At 38.1% G+C, this 12,277-nt stretch overlaps 1 long non-coding RNA gene across 1 annotated transcript; it reads right to left on the bottom strand.

The window, feature by feature from the left end:
* Positions 1–5,430: 5,430 nt before the first annotated feature.
* Positions 5,431–11,354, bottom strand: LOC113489728. Its single transcript, XR_003400092.1, has 3 exons — positions 10,935–11,354; positions 5,693–5,805; positions 5,431–5,608 (listed from the first exon to the last, which is right to left on the bottom strand). It is a non-coding gene; the product is annotated as an uncharacterized LOC113489728 (long non-coding RNA).
* Between the last annotated feature and the right edge of the window lie 923 nt (positions 11,355–12,277).

Below are 12,277 nucleotides of genomic sequence, written 5' to 3'. Positions count from 1 at the left end.
ATTTTTCCTGACTGGTTTCCATGACATATCTGCTCATTATTTTCTTGAGATTTATTAGTGTATCCTGTAAAGCTCTAGAGAGAAAGTATGCTAATTTACATCTGTACGAGAATTAACACGATGATAAAGGGATCAGTTAGCTAATCGTTAAAACACTGAACTGAAAAAACTTAGGTATGGAAGACCCTCATAGGATTTTCATGGCACCAAAAAGTCATGTATTCCAAGCACAGAATTACTACAGCTTACTTAGAGACACTGTGCCTTTATATTTTCAATATATTGTCTTATTAATGTAACCTTAGGACTCGAACTATGTGAATTTTTTTCACTAAAATGCAAAACCATGCATGTCAGAGTCGGGTTTAGGATTTCAGTGCAAACTGAAACATTAGGGCATTCAGAAATCTTCAAGGCTGGTCCAACACTACCTCTTTCCCTCCTTAAAATAAAATTTTAAAATAAACTTCTACCACTGATGTCATAGTTCCCTAAGTAGAAGTGACATGGACATGGTAGAGATTACACCACTGTTATTTAACCCTGCTCAGAGCTGCCTGTGTGAGCAGGACAACAAAAGACCAGCATGAGATTGATCTGTACTGTCACTCTTACTGTGAACAGTGTGCCACTGTGAGATATCCTGGAGAAGCATTGCCCATAGCCTGGGTTGTCTGGTGAGAGTAATTTCTCATCAAAACATGGGAGAGGCTCCTTCTCTCATTGTCTTTGGAAGAAAACTCCCATCTCTCACTGCAGTTCCAAAAGGACACATGCTGCTTTTCACATTAGTTTGATATTTAGTGAGCATAAAAGGAGGGGAAGAGTTTACCACCCACGCTATCATCATTGCATAAAAACTCACCAGTCTGCCATATACCCCACTGCTCATCTTCCCTCTTGTAGAGACATACAACACTGTGTTAAACTCAACTCAGTTTTGGGAGAAAACATAATAAGGATGTGTGTTTCATTAAAAAAAAAAAAAAAGAATTTCATGCCAAATTTTCTGAAGCACAAGGAAGCTGGGTGGTTCCAATATTTTATGAAAGGAGAATAGGTGGGGAGTTGAAGATTAAAGCTCCTATGAATTTTATAATAACTTTTATACAGCAACATTTTTACCCTGTAAGTACCAGTTTGGAAATTATAGTGCCATAACAACTTTTTCAGACTTAACTATCTAATAGTTAAACATGGTTATGAATCATGAAGAGACAATAATTGGGAAACTTTTAAAAAGTGACTCGTTTTCCCTCTAAAAATACAGCATTCAGAAAGTTAGATCCCCTCCTTTCTCCCTTCCTCAGTCCTTCAGCAGGAAAACTCCTAACCTTAAAGCTTGTTAACAAAGATCCTTTCAAGTACACGCTGATGAAGCTACATTGATGAACAAAGATGGTATGTATCTAAAAGCAGAACTGATTCCTGTAATAAGCCTGCCTGCTTGAAATTTGTGAGCTACTTTCATGGAGACAAAATTACCACAAGCACACAGTAGCTAATTTCCTAAATGCAATAATGTGGTTATTTGCCATAATGGCCACAGGCACTGCATGAGTCCACATTAAAGACTAAAAGGTTAATCATTTTGAGTTTAAAAGAAGAAAAACCCGACTGTCTCGCATTTGAGTTACAGGACTGTAAAATGCTTTAAAATCACCAATTTCATTTTTTTTGTGGCTTTATAACTTTTAAACAGACACATTTGTATTTTTGTATATATTTATTAAATCTTTTCTGCCTGAGACCACATATGCTCAGTATGTGCAATTTTATAGATCACTTATAAACTTCTATAAAGATGTGTGAAATGAAAATATTGACAGCTGAGTTTGCTGGCACAATTATGACATTCTTCAAAGTAAAGGTCAAAACACTGAAAATCATGGATATTCCACAGCTCTAAAAATAAACAAAAACATCCGAATGAATGTTAGAATTTTCCTGGAGGTTTTAGTATTTCTTTAGCTCAACCAATTTTAAATCATGCCATCTCCCTTGCCAGACAAGCAAATGGTCTTCTTTGCTTGTCTTCCTTTCCATCACTTTTCAGAAATATTCAGAAAGGACAAAATCAAGAAACAAACAAACAAAAAGATCCTCTGTTGAAAGGAAAGCTAGAACACACAGATGTGTGATTTTAGGAAAGCCAAGGCCATGACCCATTTGACAAGTTTTCTCCAGGACTGGCAGTGAAATGAACACAGCTTTGAGGTATGAGCTGGCTGAGAAAGAGATCAGAAGACAACAGACCAAGGACAAGAAACTACCCTCACCAGCACAAGGCCAATGGAAAAAATTGCAATAATGTAAACTAGGTTAGTGCCTCACCCCCTAATACTCTCAGTTTTACCTTTTAGGTTGGGGAAAAACATGATCACCAGCACACAGCCTGGGTGAAGGCAAGGTCTGTGTAAGAAAAGGAACAAGAAATCTTTCTCTGACACCAACTACCTGCTGGGAAATGGAGAATTCAACCACAAAACTTTCCCAGTTGTGGGGCAGAATATGTTTAATGTGCAGAAAACCTTCTTACAGCAAGCTGTAGAGCCATTCTGCTGCTTCTTTATAAAATGGAGGACAGCACTCTGAGCAGATGTGTCTTTAAGCAGGGATATCATGGGGGTGTGTGGTGGGTAAGGCATCAGTTTGAAGGGTTAGTTAGAAACTTTCTGTGAATATTTATGGCTCTGTTGAACTATCACTTGAAATGAAATCCCAACCCAAATGAAGTCTATGGGATGTTTGGCTTTCAAGGGTAACAGGTCAATAGACCAAATTAACTTTAATGTGGACCATGATCAGTTCAAGAATGTTTTCCTGGAAAAACATGGGATGGGATTCATCAGCTGGTGAAATTCCTCCCTGTTGCATGCTCCGTGTGGCCAGAATTTAATCCCTGGCTCCTAGCCATCCTCATGTCAACATTTTTTTTTTTTTTTTTAATTAAAATTGTTCAGGGCACAGTCAGATATGTTGTGACTACAGCTTAACTTGATTAAGAGGTCGCTGTCCTCATCTGCTCACCCCATCCTCTGTGTCACTCCTGCTCCCTCAGTGATGCCAGCACAATGGTATAAGTAGTGACACCTTCACCAGTTTCTGTGAAAAAAAGGTGTTACAATAAAACAAAAAGCCTAACATGTATGCAAGTTAGCACAAGTTATTCTCGGCAGTTGCAAATGCAGTAAAACCAGAAAATCTGAATCAGCTGAGAATGTGCAAATAAGAGCCACTCATCTCCTAACCCAACCAGCTGCAGCACAACTCGTATATCGGGCTATGCCCTTTCACGAAGGGTTTCACCTGATTTAACTAGGAGCAGTGTTTTCAAGTGATATAGTAAATTCAGAGACACTACGTGGTGGTTCTGGCTTTGGTTTAGTGTAAGTCATTTGAGAACTGAGATTTAAAGTGGACTCAAGCCTGAACAACAGCTTTTGTGGTTTTCAGTGGTGAAACAGAATGCCTAGTGTATACTACTCTTCTTCTCCTCTGCCAGGGATATGATGCACAAGTGTATAACATACACGAGAGAGCAAAGGTCACCCTGTAGATAATTTAAGCATGAGAGAATGCAGTGATTCAGGTGGTCTTTTTTATTTCCGTCAGCCAGTAGATTAATATGTGAAACACTTCTCATGTAATACCAAGATCCAATTCTGAAATGTATTCCAGGACTTGATGATAGAAGACATTACAGAACATTAGCAGGGCCCTGAAATCTATCTTTTGTTGCATGAGTAACAAGCCCTAAACAGGGATTGAGTTGGTGTCACTACTTTTTTTTTTTTTTTTTTTTTTTCACACAGAGCTTGAAGTGTAGTAAAACATTTTACTAGATAAATCAGCAAGCAGAGCCATTAGTCTAAGCTGGAGGAAATAAGAGCAGACAAGATTTTTTGAATCAAACAGACAAAGCTGAAGTCAGGAAACATTTTTTCAAATAATAGAGCTCTAAGTGTTTTGATGAATATTTTTTGAGCGTGGTCTAGAATCTAAAGATCAGCCAAATAGAAAAAAAAATTAAAAGCATTATTCAGTCTAAAGACCAGATATGATCTGCTTGTCTACTTACATTAGGATAGCCTGTAGCTGCTGGCAAAATTGTTCACGACAGCAATTATCAGGAAATTATCTCTACCTGGGAAACCAAAATCCTCATGGATCACAATGTTTAAGGAGCTACTCATCATTTAAATACCACCTGTGCCAATAGTCCAGACACTGATGTAACTTCTAGTACAGCTTCTTCGGCTTTAGTCAGAATGAATGAGTAACTCCTGCTAAGCTGTCAAAAGGATCTCATGGTCTTGCATGAAGTTACAGGAACTGCCAAAAATTGATGGAAAAGAAGGAAAAGATCATTGTAAAAGTCCTTATAGCATAGTTTAAACATTAATTTTAAGTAGTTGGGGAAGAACTCTTGGCTGACAGCTGAAAATCAAAACCCTCTGTTTAGCCATACAACAGATAAAACATTACTAATCATTCTGCAAGATCCACTTTAGCCATTCAACATCACTCTGACCTAATGAACTAGATGAAATGATTGAAAATCGTAGTGACTGCTGCAGGAAAGGCTCTGACTCCCAGACTGGCACTCAGCCTTGGTGTCAGCTAGGGTCCTGGTCTCTTTATGAGTATTCCCAAGAACATCAAATGGCTGTGGGTTCTGGTTTTTGAAGGGGACCAACAACAAACTCGTTTTGCACAAGCTACAGAGGGACAGCTGTTGTATGGAAATGACTTTTAGTTAACAGGCATAGTTGACAGACTGCAACAACTGGCAAATTATTTCATAGGTCTGACTGAGAGGAGAATCTGAGCACGGCTGATGAATGACAAAAGGGAACAGCAGGTGGGTTTTCATTCAGATTAATCCTTTCATGAGGCAGATCCTTAACTGCCCTTCAGTAACTTCTTAAGGCATACACCACAAGCTGATCTCATTTGACTTCAATATCAACTTCAAAAAATAATGAAAGTAGAGATACTCCGAGAGAACACTGTAAAAGGCTTTAAGTGAATGCTGTGCACAAGAAGGATAGTATCTTCAACTCTGAAAGACAGAGTTTGTATCTCCAAATGTTTACAAAAACAATTATCTAGGATATCAGTTGAGCACTTTCAAAACTGAAGGCAGTTTTGAAATTGAAGTTGAAAAAAAAAAAGTGTACCATCTTGAAATTCAAGATTCCATTACACCACTACTGGTCTTGAGTGTAGGGTTGCCTCTGGTAGCTGTGACTGTGAAGGGATTGGATTATACTGGGATTGAACTCTAACAGAACAGACCCCAATTAACAAAAATAACAGGTATGTGGCTTGCTGATGTGCTCAAAGATGTGACACTGAGAAATAAAGAAAAATGGAAGATGTTAGGAGGAATACACTTGAATGAAAGGAAAAAAAAACCAGTCCTAACTTTGTGGGTGTCACTGCATATACTCCATGAGGATGCAGTAGTCAATGTAAACCTCAGCAAAAGGAAAATACCTGATTCCTCCTCATTAAGCAAACCCCACAACACACGATCCAACTTGGAAATTTCAGTCAGATTCATCAGCTTCAGTAAATGCCACCAAATCCTTCTTGATAATGTCTGGAGAGAGAAAGAGGAAACAGACAAGCTAAGCATCTGCAGGAAACAGGGCAAATGAAAGGAAGTTAAAAAAAAATCATTTACCTACACTGCCAGACAGGAACAGATGGTGAGATCCAAGGGGACATAAACATTAAAGACTGGAAACCAAGCAATTCATCCTGCCAGCTTTCAAAGATCCAGTACAGTTGAAAAATCTAAGAACCATATAACAGCAATGTTAAACAACAATAAACAAGACTATAGGACAGGTAAAATGGAGTGAACATGCTGAGCAAAGGGAGTTGAACAGTTTCAAAAACAAGCCCATGAAGGGCTCTTGAAGTCAGATTGCAAGCAGAAAAAAAATAAGGGAAAAGTTAAAGAGAAAAAGCAAATTGTGTGATAAAGTGTACCAAGCAAAACTAGTCTTTTGCTGAGATATTGAGCAATCTCAGCAATAATTTCAAAAAGTTCAATGGAAAAACACAGTCATTTTTGATTTTGAGGGAATGGATAACTTTAGAACTACGATTTTTTAAAAAATAAGCTCTCTAATATAGATCTACACACAGTAAAATATGATGGAAAGCAGTTTGACAGTGCAATACTTGGCTCCAGATTACATTTTTTGGGCCCCTTAGGCATAATGTTGGCTTCCTGCTACTAAATTCTTTTGGCCCGTGGAGTACAGATGTCATAAAGGAAAGGTCCAAATTTTTCAAGGTCCTCACACAGCTGCCATTTTCCTCAAAGAGAGGATTTCTGTATAAGAGCCCTCCCTCTAAAAGCTCATCAGATAACCCGAAAAGCTGCCCTGGAAAGCTCCAAGGATATTAAAAGGAGATTGTACATACGGTTGGAAACTTGGCTTGGCACTGAACAGCTGTAGCTACTGCTTTTTTTCCTCCCTTTACAATTGCATTGCAATCCAAAGCCGTTAAGACTCCAACCCTGGGGCAGAGCCCAATTGTACCAAACAGGAGGGAGGTCTCAGATCCAGCCTGAAAGGCCTGGGTCAGCTGCACCAATGAACAGTGTCACTCAAGCCAAGAGTGCACACCAGCAGTCCCTCTATGAAGGACAGCACTAGAGCATCATCTGCACACATGACATGCACAGTACAGACAATGAAACCACTACTGTTTTCACAAGGTTGCTATATTAAGTTTAATCTCAACACATAAATCTCATGTTTGAACTACACCTGGTTTGACTTTGTTAGATTAATAGCGTGCTTTAGCCAACACTTGGACAGCACATACATTTTACCTGAGCATGAAAGAGTCTTCTAACTCATCAAACTGAACTGGAATAGTTAAGACATATAGAGGTTAAGAGAATAGATAGGAGGGAGACATAAATATAGTGTAGTTCCATAAGTCCTTCCACATCCTTGGCAAATCAAGTTAAACAGTTGCAATTAGAAACATGCAGAGAGCTTCTAGTCTAGCTGCAAGGGTGAATACCAGCTATGTCTTAGAAGTCTTAAATATTTGTAATGGGAAAACAGATCCATGATAAACAGTAAAAATAAAATAAAAATGTCCCAGATTGTCTCATACCTAAATGAGATTTCTTTCTCCATCTTAATTAAGCAGATGGCCAAACTTCAGCCAAATGAAATGTGATTTTAACATGTCTCTTTTTCCAGGTTCCCAACCCTCCTTTTCAAACATCCAGCTGTGCTTAGGCATCAGAAGGTGCTCAGGGGCAATATCAGTGTCCTCTTGGCATAGATAATTTTTCTTTATGACGAGTAAGATCCCCATTGTTGATGGCAAAGACAGGATTTTAGATGCTTTATATACCATTGTGGAGCCACGGCAAATTGACCAAGAGGAACACAATGCAACTCTCAGTTGTTGTGCCCAAGAAGCCTTTCTCCTTTGCTCTACAGCACCTGAAAACCCCTCCTATTCTGATGCCCATTTGTGTCAACACTGTCCTCCCTTGTCTTATGAATGGTTACAGTGTAAACTTTGACACTGTTGTCTGAGCAAAGAGATTTTGGCAGGAGTTAATATGCCTTGGGCAGAGAACAGATAAGCTCCTTGACCCTTTCCTGCATTACAGTAGAATGGCTGGCAATTTAACACCTCTGTAAATCAAGCATGCTCCAGGGTCCACAGCAATATTAAATATTTATTTAACAATATTCCCTTAAGTTTTTAATAAAAATAAATTTACTAAGCAATCAAAAATCAACATCAATCCTTGCCAAAGTATAAGGAAAGAAAATTTGTGTGGAGTCCCTAGGATAACGTTACAGATGTTTCTTTTCTAAATGTCCTTCTCTCCTCCTTAACTGGCTTTTTGGCAGACATCTATGCACAGTCCGCTCAGTTGTTGAGACCCTAGACCAAAGCATTTCACTACAGGTGAAATGATGGAGGACAACTTGATTCCCTGACTTTTGCTTTCTCCCAAGGCATGATTTTTTCCAGTGTGCTGAAGGGCAATCTGCCTTAAAAGGCTGTTTGACAGAACCGAAGGGGTAACCTTGTGGCAGAAGACCTGAAGTTACACTTGCTGTCAAGGAGTGTAACTTCCCATTTGCAAGCAGAGATGAAAAAACCTGTAACACAAAAATTCCCTGGGAAAAATGTTAGTTAAAACCGATTGGTAGCAGTTGGCTGAGAAACCTGGTAAGGACAGAAAGTCTTCTCAAAAGCTTTTTACTCTGACGTTTATGACTTGTCTTCTGTGTTAAAGGCTTGTAATCACATACACAGACTTCTCTCATTGTCGCTGGAGACTTCTCTCCCTTCTCCTGTGAATTGGAAGAGAACAATGCCACCTTTTGGGAGCCACCCTCTGGGAATTCTTCTGGGAAGCTTGCAAAAAGCCAAATTAGCTACCGCCTTTTTGTAACACTTTTTTCTTCTGGGTCCCTTTAGTCTCTTCCATTTTTATCCTTTCATTGTGGACTGATTAGCCCGAGGTGAGCAGAAAATTTCACTACTAAGGAATAAGGAGAGAAAGCGATACAGAAATTGACAAGAGGTGATTTAATTATTCTGAATAGCCCAAAAAGGTAGAAGAAATTGAAGATGGGGAATTCTATTCTTAAGAAATGACAGATTTTAAACAGTACTTAAACAACAAAGTTGTATATAAGCACTGGAGGGGCTTTTAATACTAAGACTTCAGTGTTTAGATTATTAGTTATATATTTTCTAACTCTCCCTGAAACCTGCTGCTTTTCGTGCCTAAATAACTTTAAAAGCACAGCTCGAACTGCTCTGTGTAGACAGGATGAAGAACAGCATCAGTGTTGATGGAAGTTGTTTGTTTTAATTTATCCATGTAAGGAAACTATCTATCATCACCAGAGCAACCATGTGCAAACAAAGGCGGCAGTCATACAAAGGCCTCCTTGAAATACAGCCCTCTGTGTGTAAGTACACCATGTACACACATTCACACCCCACCCCCCCAAGCTTTTTTACATAAGCCTGTTTGTATGAGAGAAAACATCAAGGAAGCTGTAAGCATTGGGTGAAGCAAGTTTTTTTGGCACACAAAGAAAAACCTTTGCTGAGGAAAGATTCCAGTGTTGCCTTTGCTGCTGCCTCCCTCCCTTTCCTCAGCCACTGCTTGAGATTACATTAAAACTCCAGATCTGTAAATGGCCTGGGGGTGAAACATGCTTAGGTTTCCATCTTGGGATTCAGAACTACAAATTAATCTACAGGAAAAAATTGCTTGAGCAATTTAGAAATGGTGTGGGCAAAAGTCCACACATTTTCCTTACTGTAGCAAGGAGAAAAAAAGTGAGGGAGAGAAAATAAGAGAATAGTGGTGTGCTATTTTGGTACTCTCTTCCACACTCTACTGATAGCGTTCATTTTGGCTTCTTAGCAAGGTTAAGTGTGATAATTGAAAATGTTTGTAGCACTACAGTACTAATGTAAGTACATTGTAGTTCTACACTTGGTTCCAACATGATGAAATTATCAGCTATTTAATAGCCTTTTTATGCTGTTCTGACTGTAGTACTTTAATTCATATCACAATGCAAATGCAATGTCTGTCACACTTTTTTCTATGTTGAGCCATGAACAGAATTTTATACTAACTTCAACAAAACACTTTCTCATGGGGAAAATAGCTTTTTCTCCCATTATAGAATTATGAAGGCATCTAAACCCCAAAATTTTAAAATCTGGCACCTGTTGAAAATATTTGGCTCATAAACTTGTAACAAAAGACATGTCAAATGAAAGATACAGTTACACTGGAAAGAAAATATTTTCTGTCAGCACAGCCTGAGCAAAAATACTGTTGATGTTTCCACACCACAGCTTTGTGCAGCTTTATTTATTTTGTATTGTGTACTGTGTGGGCAGCATAATTTGATGTAGTGAGAAAACTAACAATTTTATGCTGAAGCAGATTTCTCAGAAAACTCCAGTCAGTTTAGAAAGATAATTCATTTCAACAGAAACCTTCAAAGGGAAATGTAGAAGCAGACAGATTCACAATTGCCACTTTACCCGTTCCAAAATACAAATGGGGAAAATAATGAAGATCTAGATCTAGATCTAGATAGATATAGATGATATAGATATAGATATAGATATAGATATAGATATAGATATAGATATAGATATAGATATAGATATAGATATAGATATGATATAGATATAGGATATAGATATAGATATAGATATAGATATAGATATAGATATAGATATAGATATAGATATAGATATAGATATAGATATAGATATAGATAAAAATAAAATAATTTAACAACCCACCCATCCAGTCCCTTCATCAACAGAGAGGGGAGATATTCAAAGGGAATCCGGGGCTATTAGGTGACTCTTTTCCACTGTTTCTGAGAGACCTAAGTAAATAGAAGGGCTCTCACAGCTCTGGTGCCTAGGAATTCTTGTTCCAGTTTTAAGGGACTTAGTTTCAGCACTTTTTAAAGCTTATGCTCAACTCCTGTAGCATATGCAGAAAAAGCTTTTTTTTCTTTTTGAAAAGAAGACACCCACAACATCAGCACAAAACTCATCCATTGCCTCTGAGACTGTATCAGACTAATAAGTAGGATTAATCTTTTATTCTACTAAATAATTAGATATCTCTGTTTATATTCATGGGAAAAACTGAAGTGGTAAGCATTACATGGCACCAAAGGCAATGTGTTTATTCAGGGATTTATGTACAAGCAAAAGTGATGGAGGAAGGAAAAACCAAAGATAAGGCCCTAAGCACCTAGGAAAACAACAATTAAGGTTTCTTGAGCAAATCTTTGGCTACATCTGCAATACTACTTTTGTTCAAGCAACAGTAAGGTTTCAAAATTAATCCCTTGAGCTTCCCCACTTACTGTGCTTTGCTTTCGTCTTCAACGTGGTTTTTGGTGTACTTTAACTACATTCCTCTCTGAGGAATCTGAGCCAGAAGTTTCACTCCACGTGCACACCTAATGACATCCAGCCTGTCACAGGAACACAGATATCTGAGTCAAAGATTGGTGCTTTGGACAGTGTTGAGCCACAGGTGATGAGAATATTTAGTTTGAGGAGACTAAATTTACTCTGACTAAAAGCCACAAACCACATAGGGAACAAATATCAAGAACTCAGTGTCAGCTACATGAATCTATTGCTCCACTCCAATTGCATCAAATTGCTGTTCACGTAGAAATAGCCTCTATCCTTCAAAATATACATCTTCTCATTCAGGCCTGTCACCTCTAGCCAGAGTTAACCAAGAGGCTTCTGTGTGGACAGACTCCTTCCTAGCCTTATACTGCAGTTTTCATTTATAAAGTTGACCTTTTGCTTGGATGGACAGTTTTCCTTTTTATATCTGATGTGTACACCAGGGAATGCAATCAGAAGATTTCTATTGATTGCTCTCTAGCAATTTAGTTCTGGTCATGGTTGTACTGGATTTGCAATTATACTGAGGAGAGGTATTATTGACTCTGCCTAGTAATTACCAGGCTGACATCAGATTCTGCTATAGCTGAAACTAACTTACATCTCTCTGACCAAGTTACCATAATGAGATGTTATTTTTTTTTTTCCCTAAGTAAAAGCAAGCTTATCATTTTGTCTTCCAGGCAACATACGGAGGGAAATGTAACAACATATTCCTTTAAAGAGAGTTATGTGTACTTACAGCAGACAATACATTTAACCTTAATTAGAAAAAGTTTGGGTATATTTGTAGAAAAGCATTGCTAAAGCATATGCAAACTAAGGAAAATTAGATCAACTGCTATTTGAAAAAATTGAATAGCAATAGCTGGACTTCTCTGGAAGTTTGTTGTACATGCTTGGAGTCATTGTTATCAGTTAAAATGCTTTAGTCATCATACTGGAATCCTTGCCTCCTGAGCCCAGTGATAAAAATGAGAAAGAGTATTGGGACTTTAGACTTATACGTGGCCTCCTTTCTCACACAAATGGCAGGAAAAACACATTGTACCCTGGAACAACTTCTTCGATGGTCATATAGGACTTTTAAGTTCATGCTGGCATGTATAATGCACATACACACTTTCCCAAAAGTAAACCAAAGCAAATTAAACCTTGAGGTACAATTTTTTGCATCATTCACCATACTTGTCCACAGAAGCTACGAACACCAGAAATTGCTTTTCCAGTTTGCTTATTGATGTTTGCTTTGCAGTTACCAACACAGTACTTCACATGGAGAAAT

Source organism: Athene cunicularia, assembly GCF_003259725.1.
Source record: "Athene cunicularia isolate RWA chromosome Z unlocalized genomic scaffold, athCun1 chrZ_part1, whole genome shotgun sequence".
Taxonomy (NCBI): Eukaryota; Metazoa; Chordata; class Aves; order Strigiformes; family Strigidae; genus Athene; species Athene cunicularia.
The sequence above is the reverse complement of the archived record's forward strand: the minus strand, read 5'-3'. Positions and strand labels throughout refer to the sequence as shown.